The sequence below is a fragment of the Lactuca saligna genome, chromosome 4 (assembly GCF_052625555.1).
Source record: "Lactuca saligna cultivar CGN05327 chromosome 4, ASM5262555v1, whole genome shotgun sequence".
In the NCBI taxonomy this organism is placed as follows: Eukaryota; Viridiplantae; Streptophyta; class Magnoliopsida; order Asterales; family Asteraceae; genus Lactuca; species Lactuca saligna.
In genome coordinates this window covers 233,348,661-233,366,731 of record NC_136420.1, presented here as the reverse complement: position 1 = coordinate 233,366,731, position 18,071 = coordinate 233,348,661, and the positions used below count along the sequence as shown (strand labels likewise).

Below are 18,071 nucleotides of genomic sequence, written 5' to 3'. Positions count from 1 at the left end.
TTCATGAAGTCCTCGCGCTCCCAGGTGTACTCCGGCCCGCGTTTTGAGCTCCATCAAACTTTCACAATCGGGATCTTACGCCGCTTAAGTTGTTTTACCTCCTTGTCAAGGATTTCTATCGGTTCCTCAACGAAGTTTAGCTTATCATTGATCTTAATTTCCTCCAGGGGTGCTATCAATGCTTCGTCGGCTAGACATTTCTTAAGGTTGGAGACGTGGAATGGGTCGTGCACGACGGTTAACTCTTGGGGCAACTGGAGTTTATAAGCTACCGGGCCAATCCTTTCAATGATTTCAAAGGGTCCAACATATTTCGGGCTTAGTGTTCCTTTCTTACCAAAACGTACAAGCCCTTTCCAAGGCGAAACTTTTAAAAGTACCTTGTCTCCTACTTGGAATTTGTCACACCCCCAAACCAAGGATGGCGGAAACGTCTGGGGGTGGAGGACTTCATGTACAGTATCACAACAACGTGTATAATAGTGCTCAAAGTAAAAACAACCACCATAAATATAATTGCAAAAGTTACACCAAAGTATATGTTTACATGTTTCAAAAGCAATTACATTATGATGACAAAATAAATTTGTTGACGGTTTAGCGTCCCATCCTCAAAGCGATGAAGTTTGCCTGTTTCACTGACTTCCTGAGAATACAAGTAGTTTTAAAGAGTGTCAACACAAAGGTTGGTGAGTTCATAAGAGTTTTGTTTGAAGTAGAAACCGTTTTTCCTTGTAAAATCGATTTAGTTTGATTTCCAGAAAATCCAATATTTTCTTAGTTAAGTATGAATAGAAATAATCCTGCATGATGCATTAATGAACCCTAGAGTAATCCGTAGAGTTCCTCTATAATCGTCCAACATATATAAGTTATATAAGGTTTAACTTAGATAAAACGTTGAATATAGTGGGTCTGCCCCAGGTCCACAACCCAACGAGGAACAGGAGATGAGGCGGGCACCACCAATTCTAGGCCAATCAAGACTAAACTCTTATATGACTCAAACATATACGCTCAGCGACCATAGTTGAAGTCTAACAATTCTAGAGGAAATATAGTTTAATATCATAATAACTTTGTATAGAGACCCGGTACTTTGTATCTGTACTCCTTTTTGTATAGAGACCCGGTACTTTGTATTTGTACCCATAGAGATAAAAGGTGATTTTAAATCAACATAAAACTCATTTAGGTTTTTAAAAATAAAATCCCGTAAACTTATGGATTGTTCCCTATGTGAGCCGTTATAATCATACTATGACTATGTGAACCTGCCACGACGTTCTCAGTGTCGCGAAAAATGAAATGACATTTGTCACCCGTAGACCTGCAGATCCCACTGTAGCTAGCAGCGAGGTGTGGGGTGTCAATCCCAATATAGATCTATATACAAGTATCACGTTCTCCCTCCAGGAGATTCTGATTATAACTACCAGGAATTATATCCCGCACTCGGACGTACGGGGAGAGAGATAGAGAAACTCACAATATAGGATAACAAGTTTACGTGAAATGTGTGTGAAAATAAATATTTCTTGTATGAATGTACCCTTCTTGTACGAGTGCGTAGAGTGATGTATCATAAACTATACCTATTATAGTTTATCTAAAATGTATGTACTATGTATGAACTCTTTTATGGAAAAGTATTAGTGTAGTGAATTTATCGAACTCTTTTCATAGTTTAATAGTGCGTGTTCCAAAATGAATGAATAATATTTAATATGAATGTTTTAGTTTCAGTCTATAATGATAAACTAGCAAGAAAACTCATTCAAATATTAGAATTTATGATTATACACTTTGCTCAACATAATACAAAGTGTTATGATATTTACATGCTGTTGGCAAAATTTAGCAATTCTGCCCTGTTTTGGAAAAATCATAGAAAAATCATACGAAGTCGAAAACTAGATCCGTAAATTCTGAGAGTTCACAAAATGTGTCTAGTTTGCTCATAATTTTTATCACAATTTATAATGACCTCTAACTTGGGTGAAAAAGTCCATAATCACAGACTGGTCCGGATTGTTGTTTGAAATGATAGGCAGTTTTGTAAAAATCACCATAAATTGTAGAAAAATCGTATGGAGATGTGCAAGTAGCCATTTTAAAGCTAAAAACTTGATCTATTTGCACCTTGTACAGTTTTGAAAACAAAAATAGTTAAGATGCCCAAAACAGTCCGTGAATGGAGTTGAACTTTTCTGATGAAGGCTGTTAGAAAAATCTAGTTATGTTCTTAGTGTCTTAACTTGTATTCCCCCCTGAAAACTTGAGAAAACATGAAAATGTAGGGGTATGAACTCACCTTGAGTGATTTCAGTAGATACGTGTTGAAGATGGAAAGTGTTCAACCCAAGAACACTTGAAGAATCACTTGAAGATTCGAAGCTCTAACACAATTATGAGAGAGTTTGTCTAAGATATCCATGATTTGAGTGGAAATAAATGAGATAATCATAAAGAGAATGGATTATGCTTACCAAATGTGGAGGAAAAACTCAAGATCAGCCCTTGAATCTCGAATTTCTAGAGAGAGAAAGTGAGAGAGGAAAGAGTTTGATCTTCTTGTGAAATGAGAGCAAAATGAGGGAAATGAGGAGAGAGGATGAATAATCAGTCCTCAAAAACTCGGGAAGAGGGTTAATTGAGTGGGAAAAGACGTTGATGTGACCTAGGTAAGGTGGGGAGGCATGGTTGGTCAGAGAGTGGGTGTGGGGCGGTTGCTTGTGACTGCGGATCAATAACACTACTTTGAATGCGAAGTTGGATTTAGCTTTGCTATAAGTTTCAATCGATTTTGAGAGTATTGTTCGCATTTGTATGAGTGTAGTCGATGAATTGATAAAGCTAGAACATATGAGTTTTGATTCGCAATTGGATTGATGATTGAGGGATGATTCGTGAAGAAAAACGCGAAGTCAAGGACTATGAAATTGTTGTTTTGCAAGAATTTAAAAAAACTCGATTGTGGAGTTGTTGATGCTCATTTTGCGAAAGTAAAACAATCGAGTGTTCGCATCTATGAATCAACTTGAAGTCAATTGGGTTAATATTCGCATATGGGTTCAGCATATGAATTTTTGATTTCGCAAGTTTAGAGTTCAAGAACTAAACTGTATTCGCATCTGGAATGAAAATTTTGTGAATCGCATTTGATTGATTAGGTTAAAATGCGAAGGGATGCGAAGGGTGTAAGAATGAAGATGCGAAAGTGATTAATGCGAAGGGATGCGAAGGGTGTAAGAATGAAGATGCGAAAGTGATTAATGCGAAGGGATGCGAAGTATTTCACAGTAGAATGCGAATTGGGGAAGAAAACAGAAGATTTCAAATATTGTCCCTGGAGTTTCGCATTTTTTTTTTTTTTTTTGAAATAAATACTCAACTTCGCAAATGGGGTCATAAAATGATGAAATTGCAGAAGAGTTTCGCATTTTTGGAAATAAATACTCAACTTCGCAATTGGGGTCATAAAATGATGAAATTGCAGAAGAGTTTCGCATTTTTTTGGAAATAAATACTCAACTTCGCAAATGGGGTCATAAAATGATGAAATTGCAGAAGAGTTTCGCATTTTTTGGAAATAAATACTCAACTTCGCAAATGGGGTCATAAAATGATGAAATTGCAGAAGAGTTTCGCATTTTTGGAAATATAAATGAGAATATATCTTTTGTTGTTTTAATTAAGGAAATAAATATTTTATATGAATACTCACCAGAAAAAACGCATATCATACATTCCCGATGAGTATGCATCATTGATTTATCAGTTTGGCTCGCCACGTACTACAGTTTTTAGGTTAAAGAGATCTAGTTGTACGTACTTTTCGATTCATGTTTTCTTATTAGAGTAGTGGGTTGTTTAGTAAATACTGAACGTAAGTCCAAGTACACAAGGGTTAGTTGAGCTGAGAGGTTTGACTTGTTGACTTTATTTGACTTTGAATTGACCAGAATTTGACGGTTGTCACATCATCCCCCCGTTAAAGGGAATTTCGTCCCGAAATTTGCACTTCGAATGGGGATCCAGGAATTTAGAGGAAAGATGGGGATGACTTTTCGTAGTACGAGAATTTGATTATGGTAAGGAATAACTCGCCCGATGTCACATGATTACTACTATGCATGCTTTAATCGATGCTAGATTTAGCATATAGAGAAATTCGGGATCTAAATGTCGATGTTAGGAACACGTACTGATATTTGCGGGCAGTTCCGGAGTGGTTTCTCCTTCGGTGATTGCAAACACCCTCCCGCCACCACCAGCATCTCTTGTCCTTGGGCATTCCCTTATAAAGTGTCCCGTTTCTCCACACTCGTAACAGGTTGGGCTTGCTCCAGAGCCGGGTACCTGGTTGATGGGTCGTGCTGGTGCCTTACAGAAACGAGCAGTGTGCCCCTCTCTGTCGCAGTTTTTGCAATGCAACTTTCGACAAGCCCCAGTGTGATGGAAGTTACACTTGTTGCATTTTGGAAGTGTTCCTGCGTATGGTTTCATGGGAGTTGGTGTGGTGAGGGTTGTGGCAGCATGAACAGCAAGGATCTGTTGCTTCTTAGCGAGGCCTTGGGTTGATTGGTCTTTCTTGTTGTCCCAAAACTTTCTTTCGTTGTTCCCTCCTCTTGCTTGGGTATGGGTGGTTGCCATAGTGTCATGGCGGGCATGGTGGTCAATGAGTTGTTGTGCTAACTCCTTGGCGCTGTCGAAGGTAGTTGGTCTTGAGGCGAGCACGCTATCTTGAATTTCGGGGGACAATCCCCAGAGGTAACGCTCCAACTTTTTGTCTTCCGGGGTGACCATAGCGGGACAAAGGAGTGCTAGATCACAAAATCGGTTGGTGTAAGTTGTAAGGTCGGAGCCTGCCATTCTGAGATTCCATAGTTCTTGCTCCAGCTTTTGCACTTCACCTCTTGGGCAATATTCCTTCAACATCATCTTCTTTAAGTCCTCCCAACTTAACGAGTTAGCCACTGCAAGCGTAAGCGACTTAACTTTGCCGTTCCACCAAGTGAGAGCTCTTCCGATGAAGGTGAATGTCGCGTACTTGACTTTGCTCGCTTCGGGGCAAGCGTAAATCTCAAAGATCGCTTCGGTCCTCTCGAACCATTGAATTAGTGCGAGGACACCCCCACTTCCATCAAAGGAATCGGGTTTGCCATTTGTGAAGTCCTTGTAAGTGCATTCCCTTGTGCGTCCTGCACTATCCCCGTGGTTAGGGTTTGTGGCTCCAGATCCAGCACCACCATTGCTATTTGTGCCAATTTGTGACATTGCAGCTACCACGGCTGCTGTCACTGCAGCTTGGAACATTTCAGGATCAAACTGGGGAGGTGGCGTCGGAGGTGGTGGCGCTGTGCTGCCCGAAGGTCTGGGTCTTTTCCTTGGTGGCATTGTTCTGTCATGAGTTTGCAAAAAGGAAAAATGATCAGATGATAAGTTTCTACTAGTAAAGACAAGTCAGTTGTTATAGAATTTGATTTTTCCTGCATTTTTCTTCGATTTAAGAATTCCTTATATGTAGTTCATAAAGGAAGTCCATATGAATGAACTTCACGAGTTAGTGGGTTTTGTGGTTTCTCTTAGATTTTTCACGAGTGTGTTCAAGGCGCTTGGTGCGGATCGTATGTATTCTTGCATTTGCATCAACCTTTGCGATACTATGGAGAGTCGTTCTACCCAGAATCTCGTTTCGGGCAACTCTATGGACCAGGATTGGAAAAATTGTATCTGTTTGAGCTTCCTTCGTTTATGTTGTAGAAGCTTCGTTCTCTACTAAACGACATATGTTGGTCTTGTTCTTTGCTCCAGGTTTCCAAGCACTCTACCCAAGGAGGCGTCGGGCCTTGAAAAGTTGGACAAGGGTTAGGATTCGGAACAAGAGTCATCGGGGTTAAGTTCTCCACTTCAGGGTCGGAATCAGAACCATCAGCATAGCCTTCAGCTTGGTGGCCATCTACAGGGGTTGGGTAATCATTCTCTGGCTCCTCTCCGAGCCATTTGGTATTGTCGTGGTTAGGGTAGTACGGGTCGTCGTGTGGATGGAAATCCAGCCATGATATCTTCGCGAGAAATGGGGATATAAGAAACAATTAAGCAAACGTACTAATTAGTTAATTATACGATGATCTTTATCAGGTACTTCAACAAATTGTTTAGTGCATACTAATTATATGTATTCGGGACAGGATAGACCTTCGAATAAGCGACCCTAACTCTAAATCCCCAATCCAACGAGAACAGGAAGTAGAGCAAAGATCCACAGATTCTAAGTCTATGACGTCCTGGATACATAAAATTTTAATGTATCCACTAAGCAACTATTGACCTATTGATAAAGATCTATTTAGTTCTCACATATGTAATTTTAATAATGCCAAAATACCCCTATGGTATTTCATTGTGGTAGTGTTGGTAAATTTTTAGACTTGTTGCCACATCACAACCATTCTTGGGCATATGCTAATCACTCCTCGGACCAGCATAGTTGATCAGGCTATGCTATTCCCAAGACTGATCATACATCCCCAGGCTTACCTGTGATGTCCAACAATCTTTACTTTTGTTTTGTCCTAAAATGATGCTGACCTTAGTATGTATGCATGCATGTATACTTTTAACAAAAGTTATTTATTCTTAAAGGTATAGTGGTTTTGAAATCTTAAAATCAGAGACCTTAGTCCCAATGCATTTATAGTTTGTATATCTTATGTGGTTCGATATACTTAGTTCACTATAAACAATGCTCTGATACCAATCTGTCACACCCCCAAACCAAGGATGGCGGAAACGTCTGGGGGTGGAGGACTTCATGTACAGTATCACAACAACGTGTATAATAGTGCTCAAAGTAAAAACAACCACCATAAATATAATTGCAAAAGTTACACCAAAGTATATGTTTACATGTTTCAAAAGCAATTACATTATGATGACAAAATAAATTTGTTGACGGTTTAGCGTCCCATCCTCAAAGCGATGAAGTTTGCCTGTTTCACTGACTTCCTGAGAATACAAGTAGTTTTAAAGAGTGTCAACACAAAGGTTGGTGAGTTCATAAGAGTTTTGTTTGAAGTAGAAACCGTTTTTCCTTGTAAAATCGATTTAGTTTGATTTCCAGAAAATCCAATATTTTCTTAGTTAAGTATGAATAGAAATAATCCTGCATGATGCATTAATGAACCCTAGAGTAATCCGTAGAGTTCCTCTATAATCGTCCAACATATATAAGTTATATAAGGTTTAACTTAGATAAAACGTTGAATATAGTGGGTCTGCCCCAGGTCCACAACCCAACGAGGAACAGGAGATGAGGCGGGCACCACCAATTCTAGGCCAATCAAGACTAAACTCTTATATGACTCAAACATATACGCTCAGCGACCATAGTTGAAGTCTAACAATTCTAGAGGAAATATAGTTTAATATCATAATAACTTTGTATAGAGACCCGGTACTTTGTATCTGTACTCCTTTTTGTATAGAGACCCGGTACTTTGTATTTGTACCCATAGAGATAAAAGGTGATTTTAAATCAACATAAAACTCATTTAGGTTTTTAAAAATAAAATCCCGTAAACTTATGGATTGTTCCCTATGTGAGCCGTTATAATCATACTATGACTATGTGAACCTGCCACGACGTTCTCAGTGTCGCGAAAAATGAAATGACATTTGTCACCCGTAGACCTGCAGATCCCACTGTAGCTAGCAGCGAGGTGTGGGGTGTCAATCCCAATATAGATCTATATACAAGTATCACGTTCTCCCTCCAGGAGATTCTGATTATAACTACCAGGAATTATATCCCGCACTCGGACGTACGGGGAGAGAGATAGAGAAACTCACAATATAGGATAACAAGTTTACGTGAAATGTGTGTGAAAATAAATATTTCTTGTATGAATGTACCCTTCTTGTACGAGTGCGTAGAGTGATGTATCATAAACTATACCTATTATAGTTTATCTAAAATGTATGTACTATGTATGAACTCTTTTATGGAAAAGTATTAGTGTAGTGAATTTATCGAACTCTTTTCATAGTTTAATAGTGCGTGTTCCAAAATGAATGAATAATATTTAATATGAATGTTTTAGTTTCAGTCTATAATGATAAACTAGCAAGAAAACTCATTCAAATATTAGAATTTATGATTATACACTTTGCTCAACATAATACAAAGTGTTATGATATTTACATGCTGTTGGCAAAATTTAGCAATTCTGCCCTGTTTTGGAAAAATCATAGAAAAATCATACGAAGTCGAAAACTAGATCCGTAAATTCTGAGAGTTCACAAAATGTGTCTAGTTTGCTCATAATTTTTATCACAATTTATAATGACCTCTAACTTGGGTGAAAAAGTCCATAATCACAGACTGGTCCGGATTGTTGTTTGAAATGATAGGCAGTTTTGTAAAAATCACCATAAATTGTAGAAAAATCGTATGGAGATGTGCAAGTAGCCATTTTAAAGCTAAAAACTTGATCTATTTGCACCTTGTACAGTTTTGAAAACAAAAATAGTTAAGATGCCCAAAACAGTCCGTGAATGGAGTTGAACTTTTCTGATGAAGGCTGTTAGAAAAATCTAGTTATGTTCTTAGTGTCTTAACTTGTATTCCCCCCTGAAAACTTGAGAAAACATGAAAATGTAGGGGTATGAACTCACCTTGAGTGATTTCAGTAGATACGTGTTGAAGATGGAAAGTGTTCAACCCAAGAACACTTGAAGAATCACTTGAAGATTCGAAGCTCTAACACAATTATGAGAGAGTTTGTCTAAGATATCCATGATTTGAGTGGAAATAAATGAGATAATCATAAAGAGAATGGATTATGCTTACCAAATGTGGAGGAAAAACTCAAGATCAGCCCTTGAATCTCGAATTTCTAGAGAGAGAAAGTGAGAGAGGAAAGAGTTTGATCTTCTTGTGAAATGAGAGCAAAATGAGGGAAATGAGGAGAGAGGATGAATAATCAGTCCTCAAAAACTCGGGAAGAGGGTTAATTGAGTGGGAAAAGACGTTGATGTGACCTAGGTAAGGTGGGGAGGCATGGTTGGTCAGAGAGTGGGTGTGGGGCGGTTGCTTGTGACTGCGGATCAATAACACTACTTTGAATGCGAAGTTGGATTTAGCTTTGCTATAAGTTTCAATCGATTTTGAGAGTATTGTTCGCATTTGTATGAGTGTAGTCGATGAATTGATAAAGCTAGAACATATGAGTTTTGATTCGCAATTGGATTGATGATTGAGGGATGATTCGTGAAGAAAAACGCGAAGTCAAGGACTATGAAATTGTTGTTTTGCAAGAATTTAAAAAAACTCGATTGTGGAGTTGTTGATGCTCATTTTGCGAAAGTAAAACAATCGAGTGTTCGCATCTATGAATCAACTTGAAGTCAATTGGGTTAATATTCGCATATGGGTTCAGCATATGAATTTTTGATTTCGCAAGTTTAGAGTTCAAGAACTAAACTGTATTCGCATCTGGAATGAAAATTTTGTGAATCGCATTTGATTGATTAGGTTAAAATGCGAAGGGATGCGAAGGGTGTAAGAATGAAGATGCGAAAGTGATTAATGCGAAGGGATGCGAAGGGTGTAAGAATGAAGATGCGAAAGTGATTAATGCGAAGGGATGCGAAGTATTTCACAGTAGAATGCGAATTGGGGAAGAAAACAGAAGATTTCAAATATTGTCCCTGGAGTTTCGCATTTTTTTTTTTTTTTTGAAATAAATACTCAACTTCGCAAATGGGGTCATAAAATGATGAAATTGCAGAAGAGTTTCGCATTTTTGGAAATAAATACTCAACTTCGCAATTGGGGTCATAAAATGATGAAATTGCAGAAGAGTTTCGCATTTTTTTGGAAATAAATACTCAACTTCGCAAATGGGGTCATAAAATGATGAAATTGCAGAAGAGTTTCGCATTTTTTGGAAATAAATACTCAACTTCGCAAATGGGGTCATAAAATGATGAAATTGCAGAAGAGTTTCGCATTTTTGGAAATATAAATGAGAATATATCTTTTGTTGTTTTAATTAAGGAAATAAATATTTTATATGAATACTCACCAGAAAAAACGCATATCATACATTCCCGATGAGTATGCATCATTGATTTATCAGTTTGGCTCGCCACGTACTACAGTTTTTAGGTTAAAGAGATCTAGTTGTACGTACTTTTCGATTCATGTTTTCTTATTAGAGTAGTGGGTTGTTTAGTAAATACTGAACGTAAGTCCAAGTACACAAGGGTTAGTTGAGCTGAGAGGTTTGACTTGTTGACTTTATTTGACTTTGAATTGACCAGAATTTGATGGTTGTCACAGAATTCTAATGGTTATTGACGATTATCCAAATAACTTTTCTGAAGAATAACACTGGGGCGCCCCAAGGTGAAGAACTTGGTCGAATAAACCCTTTGTCTATAAGTTCTTGAAGTTGTCCGGATAGTTCTTGCATCTCGGATGGCGCAAAGAGATATGGTGCTTTTGCTACCGGTGCCGCTCCGGGAATTAAGTCTGTCCGAAATTCGACCTGTCTGTGAGGGGGTAGACCAGGAAATTCCTCCGGAAATACTTCGGGATAATTTTGAACCACTGGAATCTCCTTGAGTTTCTTGGCTTCAGGTTCTCTTTCTAGCACGTGGGCCATGAATGCAATACAATTCTTCTTCAGGTACTTATGAATCTTCATGCTTGATACTAGGTTTAAACTTCTTTCTGGCTTCTCACCGTGTATGATAAGGGTTTCTCCATTAGGGAGAGGTATCCTAATGACCTTCTCGTAACAACCAATGTCCGCTCTATTTTGGATAACCAATCCATTCCTACTATCACATCAAAACTACCTAGCTCTATAGGAATTAGGTCAATGCTAAAGAGTTTATCAGCTAAGTTCAAAGTACAACCAGAAATTATTTCATTAGGCCTAATTTCATGCCTATAAGCAAGTTCAATAGCAAAAGTATTCCTCATTTTTCTCGATTTCAAGTCAATTAACTGTCTAAATACTAAAGAAACAAAACTCATATCTGCTCCTGCATCGAATATTACTGATGCAAAATGGTTGTTCAGGAGAAACATACCTGTTATCACTTTAGGGTTCTGACGAGCTTCTTCTGCACCAATCACAAAGGCTACACCTCTTGGCCGCCCTCCTTGATTTCCTTGGAAATTTTGCCTAGCTTGGCCTTGTTCATTGTTACCAGGCCCCTTGTTTAGTTTGGGACAAGCATTGCGGAGGTGATCAGTACTCCTGCACTCGTAACATGCCCTTTTTTCATCCTTATTCAGCTTGCAATACTTGGCTATATGGCCCGTTCGATTACATTTTCGACACACTGCACATGCTCCTTCATGATGGAACCTACACTTATCGCATTTTGGATGCGGCCCGATGTACTGCCCCCGTTCTTGAGTCCTCACCGGCTCTTGTTCCTGTGTTCTCACCATGAAATTCCTTGTGGTTTTTAGCTTCCTCCCTAAACCACCATCATTTTTCTTTTCTCCTTGATTTTCTATCTTTCTCTTTTCACCATAGCTTCCCTTTACCGAATTATTAGTCCGAATCAAGTCGTTAGTTAATCGATTTGCCAAAGTCACTGAACTCTGAATTGTAGTTGGGTTTGCTGAAATAACCATTCCCCGGATCTCTGGTGCCAAACCCCAGATGTAGCGATCTATCCGTTTCTCCTCAAGAGTGACCATGTGAGGTACCAGTTTTGCTAGTTCGTGAAATCGGACTGTGTACTTCTCTATTTGTGTTCCAACCATAGAATGGTTCCAAAACTCAGATTCAAGCTTCTGAATTTCATCCTTGGGACAATACTCCTCTATCAGTAGCTTCTTCAGGTCTTCCCAAGTTAGCTGATATGCCGCTGCACGACCTCGGGTTTGCACTAGAGTATTCCACCAGGTCAATGCTCTATCTTGGAGTAGGCAACATGCATACTCAACCTTGTTGTGCTCGAGGCATTTGCTAATGTGAAGGTCCGACTCCATGCTGTCAATCCATTTCAGCAACCCGACCGCACCTTCCTTTCCATTGAACTCCTTAGGTTTACAGACCATAAAGTACTTATAGTTGCATTCTCTTTCATTGTTTCCCCGGTTTCCTCCACTACTTCCTTGGTTAGCATTAAGTCCTGCAGTCACTTGAGTAATAATGTTTGGAATTGCTTCCAAGAGCTGTTGTGCTACAACTTGAGCAACATCGGGTGTTTCGTTCTGTGGGCGACCGCGACTAGGCCTTCCTGACATGGTTCTATGACACAGGAGAAGAAATACGTATAAATACATAAAATAATGTATAATATTTAGTTCACTACTATTTTGAAAACCTTAAGTGTTGTCAAATTAATGGTTTGCATTAATACTATGCCTATAGATTTTAGAAAGGAAAGAAAAGAAAAATCCTTTTATTCGACCATTGACTAAGAAAATTCTAGGGTTTGCCCTCATAGTAAATGTTTTCAAACATAAAATAAACTTCTTCATTACCATTTGAAATAACTTTAAAACCAAACCAATACATCAATCCCAATATAAAGTTTTAAATGTTTTTTTTTTCCAAAAGACACCCAACATGGGTTTTCATTTCATGACAATATAAAATAAAATACTAAAATCAGAACCAAAAGTCAATCGCTAGCCCAACAAGAAGCATCAACACCACAATCAGGAACAGCCCACCAAACACATAATATGTTTTCATCGCATGACCTGCCTCTCGTCTAGCAGCACTAGCAGTGTTAGCAGTCTCCATCGAATGCTGATACAGGTTTCCATTCCTGTCATCACTTTGTTCAATACCTCCTGTTGCCCGGCTATTACAGCGAGGTTGTGGCGCAGATCTGCTGCCATCGAATACATCCTCCGGGACTCCTCCGGCGTCATACCTGGCTGCCTGACAGGTATTCTTATAACTTGCTGTGGTGGCGGTGCTCTCGGTCCTGCAACGCTGGGTCCTGCTCCGCTAGGTCCTACCGTGCCATGTCCTGCTGTGCTGGAGGGTATCCTTCTTGGAATGGGAACACTCTTCCTCGCCGTCCTCTGAATACAAAGTCCATAAAGAGGTGGTTGTGCCAACACCGATGAAGGTGATGCCTCGCGTCGTTGACTCGTGGTGTCGTTATTGCTGATCTCCACTGAGTTCCCTGTATCTTCCGCGTCCTCTGATGGGTCTTCTTCTACCGAGGCAGGGGGATTACGTCGAGGGATAACAGTCACGTAGCCGGACTCATCGGCTGAGGCGGTAGCGCGGGAAGATGACGATGTTGACATAGTGGACTGGGACATAGCTTTAATGAGATATGAAATAAATGACAATGTATGTCTATAATATGCAATGCTTACACACACCAAAATTAGCAATTTTGAATTTTTGAAATAAAGTTTTCTCAAATATTTTTGTTGAACATATTCCCATTATAATTAGCTCAGGCTTTGTATAAATATTTCCTTAATTAAACATAAGTGATCAGGCTATGTTTAATCGAGGTCCAATGATACAACTCCCGACCTAATTACACTAGTAATATGTTTGATGTAAAAAGAATTTATTTGTAAGTTTTAGTTATAGGTTGTGTTTTCTTAAAGAAAAACCGATGTTCTCTATAACTTTAGCTCTGATACCACTTCTGTCACACCCCGCTAAAGCGGAAACGCAAGATATGACAGCGATAACGGTTTCATTGCAAAAGATAAAGATACATCACCATAGCAGTATTTAAAAGTTTACAACCCATAGCTTCAAAAGAAACAAAATACAAGTTTTTTCCAAAATAACATTGTTCAAAGATAACTTCATAAATAACTTCAACACGATGCAGCATGCTCTCTGATGATGAATCTTTATATCCACTTACTAATTATTTCCTGAAAAAGCATGTAAAACGAGCGTCAACTATGAAAATAGTTGGTGAGTTCACAAGTTTATAAAATTGAGCTTGAAATAAGGCTTTTCGTAAATACAAGTACATTGCTTTAATGAGAAACAAAGTTGATTGCTATTATTGATAAACGAGTTCATTGTCATAATAAATAACAAGTTTATTGCTATAATGAGTAACAAGTTTCATTGCTAAAATAAGTATTCAAGTTTCATTGCCAAAATAAGTATACAAGAGTCGTCGCTGACATGGGAATACAAGTTTCGTATGTGCATAGAGAATAGTATGTGCATTAAGTTTCTATTCACGAGTTCACAACCCAAGCCTAATGACCGAATCATGCCCTATTGACTACTATGTGTATCGCAAACATAGTGTAGAAAATGGTAAAATGCACTCCAGCGAATCGTGCGAGTGAGGAGTTGTCTACCTCCTGATAGCGCTATCCATAATAACCATAGGCTCAAAAGAGTTAATGAGTTGTGTCTAGAGATTCCAGGGACTTAACCACGATACAATCCTCATGAATTAAAGTAACATACACAAACATACGAAATATAGCAACCAAGTTTCATACAAGTCAAAATAAATACAACAAACATAAAAATAGTTTACGACATGCTTTTCCACCCCAAAACATTTAAAACCCGAAAATAGGGGAGTGCGTGAATACTCACAACGTTTCGAGTAGGTACAAGCGGTATTTCGGGATGCACCAACGTCTTACTACCGGGATCCTACGACATCAAACACACACTAGTGAGTTTCCATGTCAAAATCTAATGCTAATATACTAAACTCTACATATAATGAAATGCCAATTTATTTTTCAGTATTGGATTTTATATTAATTGGTTACACTTTTTCTGAAATAATGAAATTCTACAAGTCGTGTGATTAATTACAACTTTGGAATATCAATTTTCCAAATTTTTAAGTCTCTTTACCAACATAAATTCATGAAAAATAGCATTCAAGGGATAAAAATTCTCAAACTTTTTATTTAATTGTTATTACTCAATACTAAGCTGGGAAAAATAGAAATATGGATTTCCAAGCTGTTTAATTATATTTTATGATTTATGAGTATTTATTCCAATAAAAATTAAAATAAATAGAAAACAATTTCCAAAATTACCCAAACTCTTTATTTAACTGTTATTATACATAGCTAGGCTGGGAAAAATATAAAATGTATTTTTCAGTGGGTATTTCTATTTTTCCTTGTTTTATTCCTTTAAATAGTCATTAATTGAAGAAATAATATTAAACAAATAAAATAAATCACCATAAATTTTTGTAACATCATTTACAGTATAAATAACCTGGGAAAAATATGAAAAGTGGTTTTCATAATGTAACAACTGGTTTTGGGTATTTATGTGTATTTAAGTGTATTTTAGTGCAATTAACTTTAGAAAATAAGAGAAAAATAGTTTATAGTAGAGAAAAATCCTCAAACTTTTTATGTAACCTCCTACTGTGTAATATGATAGCCTGGCAAATTTTCATGAATTTTGGATAATCAGAACTATTTTTCCCAATTTTAGACCATTATAATTACCAAAAATTGGGAAAAATAGCTAGACATGATGAAAAATCTTCAAATTATTTTCTGGAGTCACCCATCATAGGTGAAGTATGCGAAAATTGTTAGATACAATTTTCACATCTTCTAAAGTGGTGTTGTAATTTATCATGCCCTAAAACAAATAAAATTAGAAATCATCTGAAACAGTAAGAAAAATTCCTGAAATTTGGTGAGGGATCATTATTACCCATAATGATCATTCATGAATTTATTTTGGGTTTATTAACCGATGGAAGTATTTTATATGATTTATGCCCTTGATTTTAGCAATAATTCTAATAAATCAAAGAAATAACAAAAGCTTTTGAAATTTTCCAGATTATCTCATAAATGCAAGGGTTTTCAAAAGTAAAAATGTTAAGAATGTATTCAGAAGAGAAATGAGGGTAATGATCCCAAACAATATAAGAAAAGTTGCATGCAATAATGCATGAAGTGTAGATGTGGCTGAAGTTCATGAATTTGTGTAGCCCATTCAGTGAGGTTTTAAGCCACTAAATTTCAACCATCATTCACTAGATATGTTAAGTTTCTAAGGTATTTTTCCTCAGATTTATGGTTGGGTTTAAGGCCATTATTTAAGCAAGATAAAAATAGTGATCACAGAAAAAGAGCTGTATGCGCAACCTTTTTGTAAAATCTTCCAAAAATCGGATATTTAATATTTTACAGTGAGACCAGTTGGGTTTGAAATTTAACTCGTGGAAATAACCAATACAAAAAGAATATCATGATTTGGTTAATAAATGACTGAGTTATGGCCGTTCAAAGTCGAACAAAGTCATCTGGCAGATTGCATGTTTGTTTGTGTGCATTATTAGGGTATTTCAACAAGAACATCATGCATGCCTTTGGTAAGATCCGATTTCTAACACATGCATGGAATGAATGAGCATCCAAGATGTACTAGAAATGGTTGAAATGCTTTTGGTCATGAATGAACATAAAAGAAATGGAGAAGAACATGAAATATTAGATTTTGATGTCACATGATCATATGTGCATCTTTTTCACTCCTTGCATGGGTTTGATCCCGGATATTCACCATTTCAAACACATGCATTGTGTTATGGTGAGAATCTACAAACCACAAGGTAATAATAAAGATTTCTAGCCATGGAAAGGCATAGAATCCGAAAACAAGAGAAAACTAAGAAGGAAAAGGAAGTAGAATCATGAAACTATGGAAGAAGATGATGTAGTTTACCTTCGTTATGATCTTGAGGGAAATAAGAACACTTCAAGGGCTTCAAAATCTGGAAATTTTACAGAGGATTGAGAGGATTTCGTGAGTTTATAGAGAGGGAAGAAGAGAGTGAAGTGTGTGAAGGGTGGAGTGTAAGAGAGTGAAGATAGAAGAGGTGGAGTGATGGAATGAGCTTAATGATTGAGTTTTGGGAAGAGAGAGGGCATGGGGAGGGGAGAATGGCCAGATTTTTGAGTGGATTAGGGCCTTCTCTCTCCTTAATTCAAATTTTATAAAAATCCCTCCTTAATTTTTATAAAACCCAAGATTTTTTATTAAAATTCTTCTTTATATAGTTCTTGATTTATTTAAAAATCTTTGTATTTAACCAATAGTTTATGATTAACACTTGATAATTTAATTTCTATTTCATTGATTATAATTCATTATTTGATTAATAAAAATTTGATATTAGGAAGTTTATAGCCATATTTTATAAAGTTTTTAAGCTTTATAATTTATAAGTTTGGATTTTTGGCTCTTTAGGGTTTTTAGAATATTGTTTAATGTTCATCATCATAATGAAGTATAATTAGAATATTTTAATTTATTTTTACGGTTTTATACCCTTTTTCAATTATAACAAAGCTTGAAAGCTTCATTCTAATTATAGCATTGGCATTTCCTATTGTAGTTAAGCAACTTACTAGAATTGTAAGTGTCAAGTATATTAGTCCTAGATCTTAGTTGGATCCTAGTTTATGCAAGAATTTTGACCTAATTTATACTACTAGGTCATGACATGTTGTGCATGAATGGTTTTTATAAAGATGCATGAGTCTGAAAATGACCTAAATTTGACAGTTATCACAGTATCCCCCACTTAAAAAGAATTTCATCCCTAAATTCATTCTATGTCATCTTTTGTCATCGCAAGGGAAAAGTTGTGGATACTTTTCCTTCATGAAGTCCTCGCGCTCCCAGGTGTACTCCGGCCCGCGTTTTGAGCTCCATCAAACTTTCACAATCGGGATCTTACTCCGCTTAAGTTGTTTTACCTCCTTGTCAAGGATTTCTATCGGTTCCTCAACAAAGTTTAGCTTATCATTGATCTTAATTTCCTCCAGGGGTGCTATCAATGCTTCGTCGGCTAGACATTTCTTAAGGTTGGAGACGTGGAATGTGTCGTGCATGACGCTTAACTCTTGGGGCAACTGGAGTTTATAAGCTACCGGACCAATCCTTTCAATGATTTCGAAGGGTCCAACATATCTTGGGCTTAGTTTTCCTTTCTTACCAAAACGTACAAGCCCTTTCCAAGGCGAAACTTTTGAAAGTACCTTGTCTCCTACTTGGAATTCTAATGGTTATTGACGATTATCC

At 37.3% G+C, this 18,071-nt stretch overlaps 2 long non-coding RNA genes across 2 annotated transcripts; both read right to left on the bottom strand.

The window, feature by feature from the left end:
* Positions 1 to 511: 511 nt before the first annotated feature.
* LOC145039051 (uncharacterized) lies at positions 512 to 3,148 on the bottom strand. The gene is made up of 3 exons (XR_013679708.1): positions 2,490 to 3,148; positions 2,315 to 2,399; positions 512 to 646 (listed from the first exon to the last, which is right to left on the bottom strand). It is a non-coding gene; the product is annotated as an uncharacterized LOC145039051 (long non-coding RNA).
* A 3,727-nt stretch (positions 3,149 to 6,875) lies between these two features.
* Positions 6,876 to 9,513, bottom strand: LOC145039050 (uncharacterized). The gene is made up of 3 exons (XR_013679707.1): positions 8,855 to 9,513; positions 8,680 to 8,764; positions 6,876 to 7,011 (listed from the first exon to the last, which is right to left on the bottom strand). It is a non-coding gene; the product is annotated as an uncharacterized LOC145039050 (long non-coding RNA).
* Positions 9,514 to 18,071: the final 8,558 nt, after the last annotated feature.